Source organism: Tamandua tetradactyla, chromosome 9 (genome assembly GCF_023851605.1).
Source record: "Tamandua tetradactyla isolate mTamTet1 chromosome 9, mTamTet1.pri, whole genome shotgun sequence".
NCBI lineage: Eukaryota > Metazoa > Chordata > Mammalia > Pilosa > Myrmecophagidae > Tamandua > Tamandua tetradactyla.
The window spans coordinates 37,004,368-37,020,972 of NC_135335.1; the positions used below are offsets into that span (position 1 = coordinate 37,004,368).

Sequence of the window (16,605 nt, forward strand, 5' to 3'; positions counted from 1 at the left end):
CAGTGTTTACGATTCACAATGGTTGGAGGTGACCTAAGGAGACATCAGTTGAGGACTGGAAAGGGGAACTGCAGTGTGTACATCCAACGGACTCCTGAGCAGCTGCAAGAACAAATGAAGTTGTGAGGCACGCAGTTAGGCAAATAAATCTTGAGGACAGTGAATGAAATGTCAGAAGCAAAAAGACAAATGTTATCATGCTTCGCTAATATGAACTAACTGTAATTTACAAGCTCAGAGAATTGAAGTCGAGAGCATGGATTACCAGGTTGGGAACTGTTGTAAAGGGTCTTAGATTGTAAGCTCTTACAGCAGTCACATCTATTCAGGAATTGTAACTGATATTTCTAAATTTTGAGATGCTGAGCTATTTGTGCATATCTGGTTGCTCCCTGGAACTTCAGGTATTTGTGAGACACCTGAGACTCAGAGTGAGAGCTCTGAAGCTAAGAATTTCAGCATTACCCCTTACAGGAACTGCTAAAAAAAAGTTGAAAAAGGGATCAGACTTTGACTAGAGATATGAACACAGCTGATCTGAACAGCACTAAGGTAAATCAGAACACACAGTAAAGGATGATATGGTCTATATTTTAAAGCTTCAATTCCTGTGTGAGACCAAAGGAAGAGATGTTTATTTGGTGCAAAATTTATATTCTTGGTAGCAATTTATCTAATTTAACTTGTACGGTCAGTTTATTCGAACACCATGATTACGTGGAATCTTGAATAAGGAGTGAGATCTTGTTGGTTCATACAAGTTAGAGGGATGCCCCAATACTTTCCAGAGTAATTTGGGCAGAGAATAGAAAAATATTTGAGGAAATATTAAACTTCCCCATCTGCAGAATTCCTAATATACTCACAAGCGTTAGGTACAACCAGTTCAGTAGGCTGAGCCCTTGATCTTGGGGTTCTCCCTTATGAAACTTATCCTGCAAAGGAGAGGCTAAGCCTACTTATACTTATGCCTAAAAATTACCCCCAGAGAATCTCTTTTGTTGCTCAGATGTGGCCTCTCTTTCTAAGCCAACTCGGGGGATGAACTGACTGCCCTCCCCGCTACATGGGACATGACTCCCAGGGGTGTAAATCTCCCTGGCAAGGTGGGACATGACTCCCAGGGATGAGCCAGAATTTGGCATCAAGGAATTGAAAAAACCTTCTTGACCAAAAGGGGAATGAGGGAAATGAGACAAAATAAAATCTCAGTGGCTGAAAGATTTCAGAGTCAGGAGGTTATCTGGACGTTATTTGTATGCCTTATATAGATATCCTTTTTTAATTTATGGTGTATTGGAGTGGCTAGAGGGAAGTACCTGAAACTGTTGAACTGTCCTCCAGTAGCCTTGATTCTTGAAGATGATTGTATAATGATATAACTTTTACAGTGTGACTGGGTGATAGTGAAAACCCTGTGTCGACATTCCCTTTATCCAGGGTACAGACAGATGAGTGAAAAAATAAGGACCAAATAAATAAATAATAGGGCAGAGATAAGGGGTAAAACATTTGGGTAGATTGCAATACTAGTGGTCAATGGTGGTGGGGGAGGTAAGGGGTATAGGATGCATGGGGTTTTTTTTCTTTTTATTTCTTTTTCTGGAGTGATGCAAATATTTTTAAAATGATCATGGTGATGAACACACAACTATTTGAGGATGCTATAAGCCACTGATTGCATGCTTTGGATGAACTATATAGTGTGTGAAGATATCTCAGTAAAAATACATATTTTAAAAAAAAGCAGGCTTTAGTGGGAAACTTCAAGCCAAGGGACTGCAAGAGCAAGTGTGGGGTGATATGCTGGTGTCAGGGTTCAGATGCCTTGTTGGACCTGTCATAAGTGTACATTCCAAGGAAGGGACATTCCCTCCCAATTCCTTCGCTTTCGTGGCACCTGCCCTTCCAAGGCTCAGTCCACCCTCCCGGGAGCTGGTGGTCATGATATTTAAAGCTCATTAATGTGTAATGGGACCCAATTCAGCAGCACCCATTGAACTCCTGGAGTGGAATCATCTTAGCATCTGCACATGTTCAAATTGGAAGCTTGTGAGCAAGAAATATGAGGAATAAAAACAGTTTATGGGGCTTACAGGTGGAAGTCAGGTATTCAGATCTAGGTTGCTACCTTCCATCCCAGAAGGGCTACGAGCACCCCTGGATGCAACCATGTTGCACAACCATGTTGTGACCTTGCACCCAGGGTGAGGCAGCTGGATGCGGATGAAGCCAAGTCTTGGGGCATGAATGGTTGGGCATTATTGCCATAGGACCCCACCGTGTGCTCTCAATGAGGTTCTCCCTCCTGGCCAACAAGAGCACAGCAGAGCCTTTAAAATGGATGTAGGGAAGTCCATGGACCCTGACTCATCCCTCATGCTCCTGGTTGGCTGGTGAGGGATGGTGCTCACTCTGGAAGCCTACCACCCCACCCACCCAGTCCCTTCAGGTCCCCAACCCCACATTCGCCTTTCTTGCACCTCTCCGTCTCTTTTCTTCTTCCCTCCAGTGCAGAGAATCATTTTGTAGGCTTAGGGACAGGAAGCCTTGATATGAGTCCTCAAATTTTTCTCCCGAATGTCTCTAATGTTTCATTCCCTTGAGACTTTAGGCTTTTGAAACTCAAATCCAGATGCAGCTCCTTTCCTACTGTGCCTACCAGCACATCCCTTCCCTGGGATCACCTGTCCCAGGATACCTAACTCGGTGGTTCTCAAAGTGGGGTCCCTGGACAAGCAGCAACGGTACCACCTGGAAACCTGTTACAGATGCAGGTTCTCAGCCCCAGTCCAGACCTACTGAGTCAGAAACCCGAGCGCCTTACCTGTAGTGCTCACCACAACCTTGTGAGGTAATTTCCACCTTCCAGATGAGGGAACTCAGGCTTGGAGAGAGGATTAGGGATTTGCCTTTGGTCATACCTGTAGTAGAGGGGCCAAGATTGAGCTCTCATAAATCTAGTTCAGGAGCTCCATTTTTGCACTAATTTAAAAAAAAAAAAAAGTTACAAAATAGTCAATATTGCAGGTGACTTTTTATTTTCATCTTTGTATTTTTCAAATCCCTCCATTGAACATGTGTTGCTCTTTAAAAAATTTTTTATTAATATGTGTTGTACTCACATACCATGTAATCATCCAAAGTGTACAATCAATGATTCACAACATCATCACATACCTGGCATTTATCATCCGCAATTGACTTAAGAAAATTTTTTGTGCAAAATAATATGTACAAAAAAGCAATAAATTGCAAAGCACATCACAACAATTAGCTGTAGAACAGATTTCAGAGTTTGATATGGGTTACAAGTCCACATTTTTAGTTTTTTACTACTAGCTGCTCCAAGACACTGGAGACTAAAAGAAATATCAATTTAAGATTCAGCAATCATATTTGTTTATTAAACCCTATCTTCTCTGTATAGCTCTACCATTACGTTTAATCTTTCTCCCACTCTTTAGGGGTATTTGGGCTATGCCCATTCTAAGTTTTTATTTTGGAAGGGGCTTTCAATAATATGGGATAGGGGAATGGAACTAGCTGATGTTCTGGAGAGGCTGGCCCCTCTGCATTTCAGGGCTCATCTGGTCCGGGGACCCATCTGGAGGTTGTAGGTTTCTGGAAAGTTAACCTAGTGCATGGAACCTTTGTAGAATCTTATATATTGTCCTAGGTGTTCTTTAGGACTGGCTGGAATGGTTTTGGTTGGGGTTTTGGCAAGTTATGATAGTAGCAATGTCTAACTGAAGCTTACATAAGAGTGACCCCCAGAGTAGCCTCTCAACTCTATTTGAACTCTCTCAGCCACTGATACCTTATTTCTTACACTTCTTTTTCCCCTTTTGGCCAGGATGCCATTGTTGATCCCATGTGTTGCTTTTGAATGCGAAGAAAAAGTTGCTATTTTTTTTTTAGAAAGCCCATCTGTACATACTGGTCCCCTATAGGTAAAATAAAATCTATGAAACCTACAATAATACATATACATTTGCATATATTGTATATGAATATATTAGAAATATCAATAGCTATTTATTTAAATTATAAATAAGAGGCTAAGCATCAAATGTTAGCAGTAATATTTCTGGGCAGTAAGGAGGTGGATGATTATAATTTGCTTCTATTTGCTGCTTGATATTCTTGTATAATGAAAATGTATGACTTTTATAATGAGAAGTAAATTTATTTTTTGCAAATCCAAAGCATTGTGACTCCTAGCAAACTGTCAATGCCTTTTTCTTGGTTTTTACCCTCTTTTCTAGCTTTTTTCAATAAATCAATCCTGTTTTCCCGACACATTTGTGGCTGATCACTCTTCCCAGTCCATGTCACCCAAGCAGAGAATCAAACCTTGCAAACAAGAGGCCTCTTGCAAAACTGCCAGATGCTATCTCTGCTTCAGATGTTGCCTGATTTTACTTACAATTATACTGTTCAAGTAAAGACTGGGAACCCACCTTGCCTTTCCCTAAACACCAGGACTCTCAGTACTTATGGTACATTCCTCTCTAGATCGTGAGGAACAATATTTCCTTCCTGGCTTCGTAAAGGAGTGGGAATTGCACAGACCTAGGCTCAAATTCTGGCTATTTCCATTTCTTACTAGCACCATGATGTTGGGCAAATTACTTTCTCCTCTGGGCTTTAGTTTTCTCCTCTCTAAAATAAGAGAAAGGAATAATGCCTTTCAGGTTGTTATGAGGAACCAATGAGAAAATACGTGAGGAATTTCTTAGAAAACTCAGCATATAGCTGTTCTCTGTATCAGTTTCCTTCTGTATTGAAGATTCATATTTTGTTTCTGCTAGTTACCAACAGTAGGTGAGTCACTTACTCTTTTTCAACCCCGCTTTTATCATCTATTAAATGAGGATAATGCTTCATTTCACTTTTATACCGATGTGAAGAACACAGGAATATGCCCCCCAGGTTCCCCTTCAAAGAAGGATGTGTGGCTCCAGCTCTTAGCTCCCTCCGGCTCTGTTTCAGAGCATGTCCCCATGCAAATGCTGATTGCAGTGGTGATATGAAGGACCAGCCATTTTGGCTCACTGCAGCATAACTCCACTAGCATTCCCAGAGCATTGACAGATTCATATCACATTTCAACTCCTCACTCTGCATTCCACGGCTATTGATCCTTACTAAATACCCTGTGTTCTAGTTTGTAAAAGCTGCCAGAATGCAATATGGATGAAACAGAATGGCTTTTTAAAAGGGGAATTTATTAATTGGAAGTTTACAGTTCTAAGACCATGAAAATCTCCAAATTAAGGCAAGGCCATAAAAATGTCCAAATTAAGGCATCCAGGGAAAGATACCTTGGCTCAGGAAGGCTGATGACATTTGGGATTTCTCTCTTAGCTGGAAAGGCACATGGAGACGTCTGCTAGCTTTCTCTCCTGGCTTCTTCAACGGCTTCCCTGGTGCTCTGTCCACTCTGTTGGCTCTGTCGGTTCTGGTGGCGCTAAAGAATTTTTCCAAAATGATTCCCTCTTAAAAGGCTCCAATAAGCAACCCCATCTTGAATGAGTGGAGACATATCTCCTTGGAAACCATCTAATCAAAAGTTACCACCCACAATTAGTGGGTCACATCTCCATGGAAACACTCAAAATCATCCTACCCAGCAATACTGAATGAGAATTAAAGGACATGGCTTTTCTGGGGTACATCATAGTTTCAAACTGGCATGGCCTGCATTGGCAAACTCCATCTCAGGGACTGCTTATAGAGTCAGGAGGAGTCTGAAAAAGCTGGTAATCCTACCTTCAGGATTTTGGATCTAGGTCATTCAGTGCCCAGCTGGCCATAAGGACCCCTCACTAAAGGTAGGTGAAGGACACAAAGCCCTTGGCACAAGATGATGGTCCAACTGTGGAAATATTCTACTGTGGTAAATTGGGCTGGTATGCAGACTGTACTAGCAGGTGGTCATAGCAGGCCCTTGAGAAGTTCTGGAAAGTAATAACTGTGAGGACAATGGGATTGGGTGGTCATTGCATTAGGCCATTGAAGGAGATGCTGAAACGTTAGGTGCCAGATTAACAGGCCATTGAAAGTCCCCTGTGAAAGTCAAAGGACCTCCCAGATCCCTAACAGAGATTCTCATCCCCTGCAGCAGGCAGGCAGAGCAAGCTGAGGATCAGGCCCAGCCAGGATTTAGGAACCAAAGTGGCCAAGCTCCAGAGAAGGCTAACTGCTCAATCAAGACACATCTGTCACACAAAGGTCAGGGTCCTGCTTGGGAAAAAAATGGGGCCCTGACACTAGGGATGGGGTCATCTGGTCCTGAATTCCTCCAAACCATCTGAGCCAGCAGTGGTAGTTCACCCCTCCTTATGAAGAGCTAGAGGCCAAATGGCGGCACTTAATTGCTAGAAGCCAGGTGGATGCAATTATCATAATGAACAGCAGAGTTGGCGTGGCAGCCAAGGACACCTGAACCCCAGGGAGGTATAAGCTGGTTAATAGTGCAAAACATCACAGATCAAAATGGATGAGCAGCTTGTACCATCAGGAGAAATCATAATGACATGGAGGCCGAGGACAATTGTCCTAATAAAAGTACAACCCCTTGACCAGTTCCAAACCTGAGCCAATTTTTGGACCTAGAACCAACCATCTGAGAAGGAGGCCAGATTCCCTGGAAGAAAAATCCTGCCACACCATGGCCAGTTTACATGGTAATGATTCCTCCAGTCCTTCCCTAAAGGAACCTACAGTCATTTACCCTGGTAATCGTTCTTACGGGGAAAAGGGAACACCCAAACATTTTGAGAACTGTTGGACACAGGGTCTCACTGTTGATCGGAGACATGAAGTGCCATCCCCCAATCCTCATATTAGAGTGGGGGCAGATGGAGACAAGGTAATAAATGCAGACCAGGAAAATGACTACCAAGGGTCCACAGGTTCGTGGACCCACTAAGTGGTCCTTTCCCTGGTCTCTAATGTATAATTGAAATCCACATCCTTAGTGGTTGGCCCAGCCCCCACATTAAGGGCTTGGCTTGTGTAGTAAGAGCTATCATAATTGGGAAGCCTCTAAAACTGCCCCTCTCCCCCACTCAAAATTGTAAATCTCAACCATCACATGGCTGGGAGGAATGGTTGTGGGATTTGTAACAGTGGAAATTAATGCCACCCTTAAGGATCTAAAGATGCAGGGAGGTGGTCGCCATCATGCCTCCATTTGATTCATTAGTGTGGTCCTGCCAAAACCCTATGGATCCTGGAGGATGACAGTGGACAAGCACAAATTCAATCAACTAGTAGCCCCAAATGCAGCTGCCTTGCCAGATGTGGTACCTTTGCTAGAGCAGAGTAACACAGCCTCAAATACATGGTCTGCAGCCATCAATTTGGCTGATGTGTTCTTTTCCATTCCAATTAGTTGAAAGGATTAGAAACACTTTGCATTCATATGGTACCAGAAATAATGTACAGTTACTTTTTTTAAGCAATGACTTTATTGAGATATAATTGACAGACTATACCACTCAACTGTTGAAAATGTATAGTGCAATGGTTTTTAGTATATTCATGAAGTTGTGCAACTATTACCACACTTAATTTAAGAACATTTTCATCATCCCAAAAAGGAACACTGTAATCATGATAAGTCACTCCCCACATTCCCCGAATCCCACCAGCCCTAGGCAACCAACAATCTACTTTCTGCCTTGATAGATGTGCTTATTCTGGACATTTCATATAAATGGAGTCATACAATATGTGATCTTTAGTGTTCGACTTATTTCACTTAGCATAATGTTTTCAAGGTTTGTCTATAGTGTAGTTTGAATCAGTACTACATTCCTTTTTTTTTTTTTAAATTTTTTTATTAATCAAAAAAAAGAAAAGAAATTAACACAACATTTAGAAATCATTCCATTCTACACATGCACTCAGTAATTCTTAGTATCATCACATAGATGTATGATCATCATTTCTTAGTACATTTGCATCGATTTAGGAAAAGAACTAGCAAAACAGCAGAAAAAGATATAGAATGTTAACATAGAGAAGAGAATTAAAATAATAATACTAATAATATATATATATAAAAAGGAAAAAGAAAAAAAACAAAAACAAAAGATACAAACACACAAACAAACAAACAAAAAACCATATTTCAGGTGCAGCTTCATTCAGTGTTCCAACCTAGTTACATTACACTTAGGTATTATTGTGCTGTCCATTTTTGAGTTTTTGTATCTAGTCCTGTTGCACAGTCTGTATCCCTTCAGCTCCAATTACCCATTATCTTACCCTGTTTCTAACTCCTGCTGGTCTCTGTTACCAATGATATATTCCAAGCTGATTCTCGAATGTCGGTTCACATCAGTGGGACCTTACAGTATTTGTCCTTTAGTTTTGGGCTAGACTCACTCAGCATAATGTTCTCTAGGTCCATCCATGTTATTACGTGCTTCATAAGTTTAGTCTGTCTTAAAGCTGCATAATATTCCATCGTAGGTATACGCCACAGTTTGTTTAGCCACTCGTCTGTTGATGAACATTTTGGCTGTTTCCATCTCTTTGCAATTGTAGATAATGCTGCTATAAACACTGGTGTGCAAATGTCCGTCTGTGTCTTTGCCCTTAAGTCCCTTGTGTAGATACCTAGCAGTGGTATTGCTGGGTCGTAATCCATTCTGCCATTCTATGTCTTTTGATTGGGAAATTCAGTCCATTAACTTTTAGTATTATTACTGTTTGGATAATATTTTCCTCTACCATTTTGGCTTCTGTATTATATATATCATATCTGATTTTCCTCCTTTCTACACTTTACTCCATACCTCTCTCTTCTGTCTTTTCGTATCTGACTCTAGTGCTCCCTTTAGTATTTCTTGCAGAGCTGGTCTCTTGGTCACAAATTCTCTCAGTGACTTTTTGTCTATAAATGTTTTAATTTCTCCTTCATTTTTGAAGGACAATTTTGCTGGATATAGGAGTCTTGGTTGGCAGTTTTTCTCTTTTAGTAATTTAAATATATCATCCCACTGTCTTCTAGCTTCCATGGTTTCTGCTGAGAAATCTACACATAGTCTTATTGGGTTTCCCTTGTATGTGACAGATTGTTTTTCTCTTGCTGCTTTCAAGATCCTCTCTTTCTCTTTGACCTCTGACATTCTAACTAGTAAGTGTCTTGGAGAACGCCTATTTGGGTCTATTCTCTTTGGGGTGCGCTGCACTTCTTGGATCTGCAAATTTAGGTCTTTCATAAGAGTTGGGAAATTTTCAGTGATAATTTCTTCCATTAGTTTTTCTCCTCCTTTTCCCTTCTCTTCTCCTTCTGGGACACCCACAACACGTATATTTGTGTGCTTCATATTGTCATTCAGTTCCCTGATCCCCTGCTCAAGTTTTTCCATTCTTTTCCCTATAGTTTCTGTTTCTTTTTGGAATTCAGATGTTCCATCCTCCAGTTCACTAATTGTAGCTTCTGTCTCTTTAGATCTACCATTGTAGGTATCCATTGTTTTTTCCATTTTTTCTTCTTTGTCCTTCACTCCCATAAGTTCTGTGATTTGTTTTTTCAGATTTTCTATTTCTTCTTTTTGTTCAGCCCATGTCTTCTTCATGTCCTCCCTCAATTTATTGATTTGGTTTTTGAAGAGTTTTTCCATTTCTGTTCGTATATTCAGCATTAGTTGTCTCAGCTCCTGTATCTCATTTGAACTATTGGTTTGTTCCTTTGACTGGGCCATATCTTCAATTTTCCGAGCGTCATCCATTATTTTCTGCTGGTGTCTGGGCATTTGATCAGATTTCCCTGGGTGTGGGACCCAGCTGGTTGAAAGCTTTTTCTGTGAAATCTCTGGGCTCTGTTTTTCTTTTCCTGCCCAGTAGGTGGCGCTCGTGGCGCTCGTCTGTCTGCACGGCAGTCGGCCCGGGAAACCGCGCGTGGAGGCGGGGGTCGCTGGCCGCAGCTTGGGGGAGTGCCGGTCCTAATTGCCCAGCTGGCCCGAAACGCCAAGCGTGACGGGAGGGCCCTGCTATCCAACGTTCCCAGTCAGACCGGGGAGCCACGTGCGTGGAGGGGACCCCAGTCGCCAGCCGCCCCAGCCGGGAAAACGCGCGCCCCTCGGGTATCTCACCACAGAGGATTCTCCCTGCTCGTTCAGCCGTTCCAGAATGGGGTACGCTGTCTTTTTGGTCTCTGTCGTGACTCCGGGAGCTGTTTCGTATTGTTTCTGTTTCTTTAGTTGCTTTTTTGGAGGAGGAACTAAGACCCACGCGTCTTACTAAGCCGCCATCTTCTCCGGAAGGGCCTACATTCCTTTTTATTGCTGAATAATATTCCATTGTATGGATATACCACATTTTGTTTATCCATTCATCAGCTGATGACATTTATGTCATTTCCGTTTTTGGCTATTATGAATAATGCTACTATGAACCTGTGTGGACAAGTTTTTTGTGGACCTAAGTTTTCATTTCACTTGGTGATATACCCAGGAGTAGAATTGCTGGATTATATGGTAACACTATGTTTAGCCTTTTAAGGAATTGCAAGAGTGTTTTCCAAAGTGATTTACCATTTTACATTCCCATCAGCAATAACTGAGGGTTTTGGTTCAGCCACATCATCAACAACACTTGTTATTTTCCATTCCTTTTACTACTGCATTCTAGAGTGTGTGAAGTGGTACCTCATTGTGGTTTTGATTTCATTTCCCTGATGACTAATGATATCGAGCATCTTTTTATGTGCTTTGTGGTCATTTGTATATCTTCTTTGGCAAAATGTTTTCAGACTGTTTCCCAGTTTTAATTGGGTCATTTATCTTTTTGTGATGAGTTACAAGAGTTATTTATATGTTCTAGATATTAGTCACTTATTAGAGGCATGATTTGCAAAAATTTTCTCTCGTTCTGTGTGTTGTCTTTTCTTGAGTGTGTTCTTTGAAACACAGTTGTTTTTAATTCTGATGAGGTATCCAATTTATCTATTTTTCTTTTGTTTGTGCTTTGGGGTAATATCTAAGAAACCATTGCTTAATCCAAGGTAATGAAGACATGTCTGTATTTAATGTATGACTTTTATAATTTAAGTTCTTACATTTAAGTCTTTGTCCCATTTGAGTTCATTTCTGTATATGGTGTGAGGTAGGGGTCCAACTTCATTCTTTTCTTAAGGATATCCAGTTGGTTCAGCACCATTTGTTGAAAAGCACATTTGCTTTTTTACCCCAGGGTTGTGTTAACTTTCCTGTCACTGTCATAACATAGTCCAGAGATATCTGGGCCATCTGGACATCCCATACAACACCACATCCTATACCACCACGAAGATATTATGCTAACTGAGCCAGATGAGCAAGAAGTGGGCAGCATATTAGAGGTTTTGATAAGGCATACAGTCCAGAGGATGAGACAAACCCTCCAAAGATTCTGGACCTGCCACATTAGTTAAACTTTTAAATAAATGGTCAGGGGTATACAAGGATATCGCCTCAAAAGTAGAAAGGGATGATTGCATCTCACATGTCCCACCACAAAGAAGGAAGTGTAATTCCTGGAAGACATCTTTGGGTTCTAAAGTCAGTATACTTCACATGTGGAAGTACTACTATGGCCCATATACGGAAGCCCACAAAAGGTTGCCAGCAAGAGTTCTGGGAAGATGGTAGAAAAGAATAAGCTGAGTTCACCCCTACTCCAAGGAACAGCTAAAGAAGTGACAAAAATGGCTGAGAAAGTGGTTCCAGGGTACAAATGATCTGAGAGGATGCAAATGACATAGGGAGGTCCTTCTGAAAAAGCTGAGGAATTGAGATACAGAGAACAGGAGACCATCCAGCTAGCGCAAAGAGCTCAATGCACCCCTCTCCAAACAGAGGCCTGGAGCCCTTAGGAGTGCATGGACAGGGAGACAGGGACAAGGAAGTAAGCCATGCCACACTCCTTGAATGCCCCAGACACACATGACCATGCATGCTGCCTCCCTCCCATGACCCAAGCACCACTGCCCCACACTTCCCACAACCTGAGCCATGCACCCCAGTGCCCCATGCAACCCCACCCTGTCACTCCTCCTTCCATGACTCAGGGACCCATGACCTGCCCCCCCCCCCCACAAGCATGTATGTGTGCAGACATGTCCTGCCTCTACTCCCTCTGTGTCACCACCCCTGCAATCCATGCTGCACGCCCTGTACCATGTGCTCCAATCCCCACAACGCGGCATGCCATGCATTGCCCCCACACCCTCCCCTGCACACACATGCCCTGTGCACCAAACAGCCCCTGCAGTCCTCCTCTTGTCATGCCCTGCCTCCATATCCCCCTCACCACACCCCATCCCTGCACTCTGAGGTCTGCCTGAACTGCACCCTGCCCTCATGGCCCTTGTGCCAACCCCCACCCCACAACCCCATGCTCCCGGGCACTAGCATAGCACCCCCAACCCATACTCAGCCTTGCACTGTGCCTCGCCCCATGCCCATCCCCAAAATACAAAACCTTAAACTACTGAGGGAAATCAACTTCCAAAGTAACCATATCAAGATAATTAAATGCCTCGAAGGCAACAGAAAATCATAAAGCACATGAAGATACAGACAGATATAGCTGAGTCCAATGGTCAAACTAAAACACTGGAGGAGACACAGACTTTGGAACAACTAATCAAAGATGTTCATACACTGTACTAAATAAATTCAATGGGTTGGTGAATGACATAAAGGAGACCAAGAAGACACCAGAAAAGCACAAATAAGAATTTGAAAGAGTAAGTAGAAAAATAGCAGATATCACAGAGATGAAAGATACTGTAGACAAAATAAAAAATGTACTAGAGACACACAAGAGCATATTTGAAGAGCAGAAAAAGGAATAAAAGAACTAGAGGATGGGACCATTAATTTTGAATGCATTAAGGAACAAATGGGGCGGGCCACGGTGGCTCAGCAGGCAAGGATGCTTGCCTGCCATGCCAGAGGACCCGGGTTCGATTCCCGGTGCCTGCCCATGTAAAAAAAAAAAGAACAAATGGCAAAAAAAAAAAGATGGAAAATTTGAATTGGCTCTCAGGGAAATCATGGACAATACAAAACGCACAAACATGAGAATCATCGGTATTCCTGAAGGAGAAGAGAAAGGGGCTAGGAAGATTAGTTGAGGAGTTAGTGGGGGAAAACTTCCCAACAATTATAAAAGACATAAATATGCAAATCAAAAACCCCAACAAATCCCAAAAGAATAAATCCAAATAGGCCTACTCCAAGACACTACTAATCAGTCTATCAAATGTTGAAGTGAAGCAGAAAATCCTGGAAGCAGCAAGAGATAAACAATCTAATACATACAAGGGAAAACACATAAGACTGAGTTTGGACTATTCAACAGGCACCATGGAGGTGAGAAGGCAGTGGAATGATATATTTAAGATCCTGAATGAGAAAGACTTCCAGCCATGATTTCTGTACCCAGTCAAGTTGTCCTTCAAGAATGAGAGAAAATTTGGAGAATTTTGCAAGCAATGGTGACAACCAAATCAATAGACTGAGCCCTCAATCTTGGAGTCTGCCCCTATAAATCTTATTCCTGCAAAGGATAAGCTAAGCCTACTTAAAATTAGGCCTAAGAGTCACCCCCGCAGAACCTCTTTTGTTGCTCAGATGTGGCCTCTCTCTCTAAGCCAACTCAGCAGGTGAACTCACTGCTCTCCTTCCTACATGGGACGTGACTCCCAGGGGTGTAAATCTCCCTGGCAATGTGGGACAGAAATTCTGGGATGAGCCAGGACCTGGCATCAAGGAATTGAGAAAGCTTCTTCTTGACCAAAAGGGGGAAGAGAGAAATGAGACAAAATAAAGTTTCAGTGGCTGAGAGATTTCCAACAGAGTTGAGAGGTTATCCTGGAGGCTATTCTTATGCATTATACAGACATCCCTTTTTAGTTTATGGTGTATTGGTGTAGCTGGAGGGGAGTACCTGAAACTGTTGAACTGTGTTCCAGTAGACTTGGTTATTAATGACGATTGTTTAACTATATAGTTTTTACAATGTAACTGTGTGTTTGTGAAAACCTTGTGTCTGATGTTCCTTTTATCCAAGGTATAGAGAGATGAGTAAAAAATAAGGATAAAAAATAAATAAATAATGAGGGGATAAAGAGTAAAAATTGGATATATTGAAATACTGGTGGTGAATGAGAGGGAAGGGTTAGGGGTATGGGATGTATGAGTCGTTTTCTTTTTTCTTTCTTTTTCTGGAGTGATGCAACTGTTCTAAAAATGATCAGGATGATGAATATACAACTACGTGATGATAGTGTGAACCACTGATTGTGCACCATGCATGGACTGTATGCGTGTGAAGATTGCTCAATTAAAAACGAAATGAAAGAGAGCCTTCACTTGGCAGCAGAGCTGCTGGCTGAGGACCAGCGGGCATGCCTGAGCTGCTGGCCTTGGGGGGCTGGAGCGCTGGGGGGCTGCGGGGGGCTGGGCTCAGCCAGTGTGCCCTTCATCGCCTTCGCGGGGGTCTGGTCCTACTACCACACGTGGCGGAGCTGTGCGTGTGCTACTTCCGGGAGCGGAGAACATGGTAAGGCCGTTGTTTACCTTATGACTTTCCATCTGTTCTTTATGTTTGCACGTCCTATTGCAGGACAATTTTCACGTCCCCCACGTCCCCCTCCAAAGAGTTCTACGTGTCCAATTCTAATAAGGAACGTTATAAAAAGGAACTCAGTCAAGAAAGACAAGAAGAAATCTTGAGAAGAGCAGCAAGGGAGGTACTTATTGACACCACACCGGTTACAAGGACCATCAGACGCTGTGAAAAATGTCAGTTGATTAAACCCGATGGTATTGCTGCTCAGCATGTGACTTATGTATTCTTAAGATGGATCATCACTGTCCTTGGGTGAATAATTACAAATTCTTCCTGCTGTTTTTATTGTATTCCGTATTATATTGCCTTTTTGTGACTGCAACAGTTTTACAGTACTTTATAAACTTTTAGATGAATGAACTATCAGATACACGTGCAAAATTCTACCTAGGTTTTCTGTTCTTTGTCTGCAGTGTTCATCAGCAGCCTGCCACTTTTCAGCTCTCCCTGCTGTCTGGTTGGAAAAAATGGAACAAGACAATCACGCCATCACCCACGTTTTCATACGGACCTGATGGAAATGGCTTCTCTAATGGATACAGTAAAAATTGGAGACATGTCTTTGGTGATGAAAAGGAATATTGGCTACTCCAGTATTTTCAAGCTTAGATGATTGTTGCAGTTTTCCAACTTGCCTTGTGGGGATGGACCCAGGATAAGCTTCTGTTACAAGCCAAAATGAACATGCCAGAAGTATTGCATCAAATCAACCTTTCCTATCCAACCACTTCGTGAATCAAAAAAACGATTATTGGACAGTGACTCTCATTGGACAGAGAATGAAGAAGGCAGCATCAGATCAGGGACAAATAACCATGGTACAGTGGCAATAGAAAATTGAGTACCACTTGTTCAAAACTAACCACCTGAATAAGAGCAAAGATTAGAAAAACATGAACTGATATTTTCAGTTTTATTTGGAAGAAAGTAATCAATGAAATGAAACAAAATACAAAAGAAGATATATGTTTTTAAAAAAGAAGCCCTTTACAGATTGTTAGACCCACAAAAGCACTTCTCTAGAGCAGGAAGATGCCTTAATCTTTTTTTAAAAAATATTTTTATTGAGAAACCTTCACACACATACAGTCCATACATGGTGTACAATCAATGGCTCACACTATCATCACTTAGTTGTGTATTCATCACCATGATCATTTTTAGAACATTTGAGCTGCCTTAATCTTAAATGTCCATTTGTGCAATATTGACTTACAGCTACTAAAGTGACTCCACTTTACTTTGGAAGTAATACTTAAACCTTTTATGAGATGGTATAATATGAGCAATCAATCACATTTTTATCACAACATATGTATTTTTATTTACCTGAGTTATACTATTAGAGATTTTTTTTAGTTATGCATATAAATTTTCACTCCAAAATCACAAGCTGAAAACCTGTCTTAAGTGAAGTATATCTAGGGCAGTATGGTGGCTAAAGGTGAATAATAATACCTGAATTACTATTGCTTGTACTATTATTGTAAGGAAACAAGAAAATAACTGCTTTTTTATTGGGCGTTTGCTAATTTATAATTTCTGTTTTATACTTTCAATATTTTAAATAAAGATTTTTTATTGTTGGCTATCCATATATCTCAATATAAGCGTTTAAAACATAGAGGACGTGTATAATTTATTAAAGGCTTAGTTATATGCAATACAACCATGTAGTATAGTGTGTGCCCAAGGCTTAAAGGAAACTTGTCAGTATAAGAAATACTTTGTGTTCTCTCTGCTTTTAAATTATTTTTCTGTTGAATTTTCAAGGGCATTTCTGTGGGCATGGAAACAAAAAAGTGCACATGCCATAGAAATATTGGACACAGTAGGAATAGGTGGAAGTGGTAAGAGGAAAAAGAGAAAGATACGCAAGACATTGTAAGCTGTTAAAAATTATTTCCATGCCTAAAAGTATTTAAAGTATAATGTGCTATTGAGTTGATTTGGTGGGTCTTTCAA

General features: G+C 41.4%; 1 pseudogene; it reads left to right on the forward strand.

The window, feature by feature from the left end:
• The first annotated feature begins 14,363 nt into the window (after window positions 1-14,363).
• LOC143645661 (palmitoyltransferase ZDHHC20 pseudogene) lies at window positions 14,364-15,299 on the forward strand (annotated as a pseudogene).
• Window positions 15,300-16,605: the final 1,306 nt, after the last annotated feature.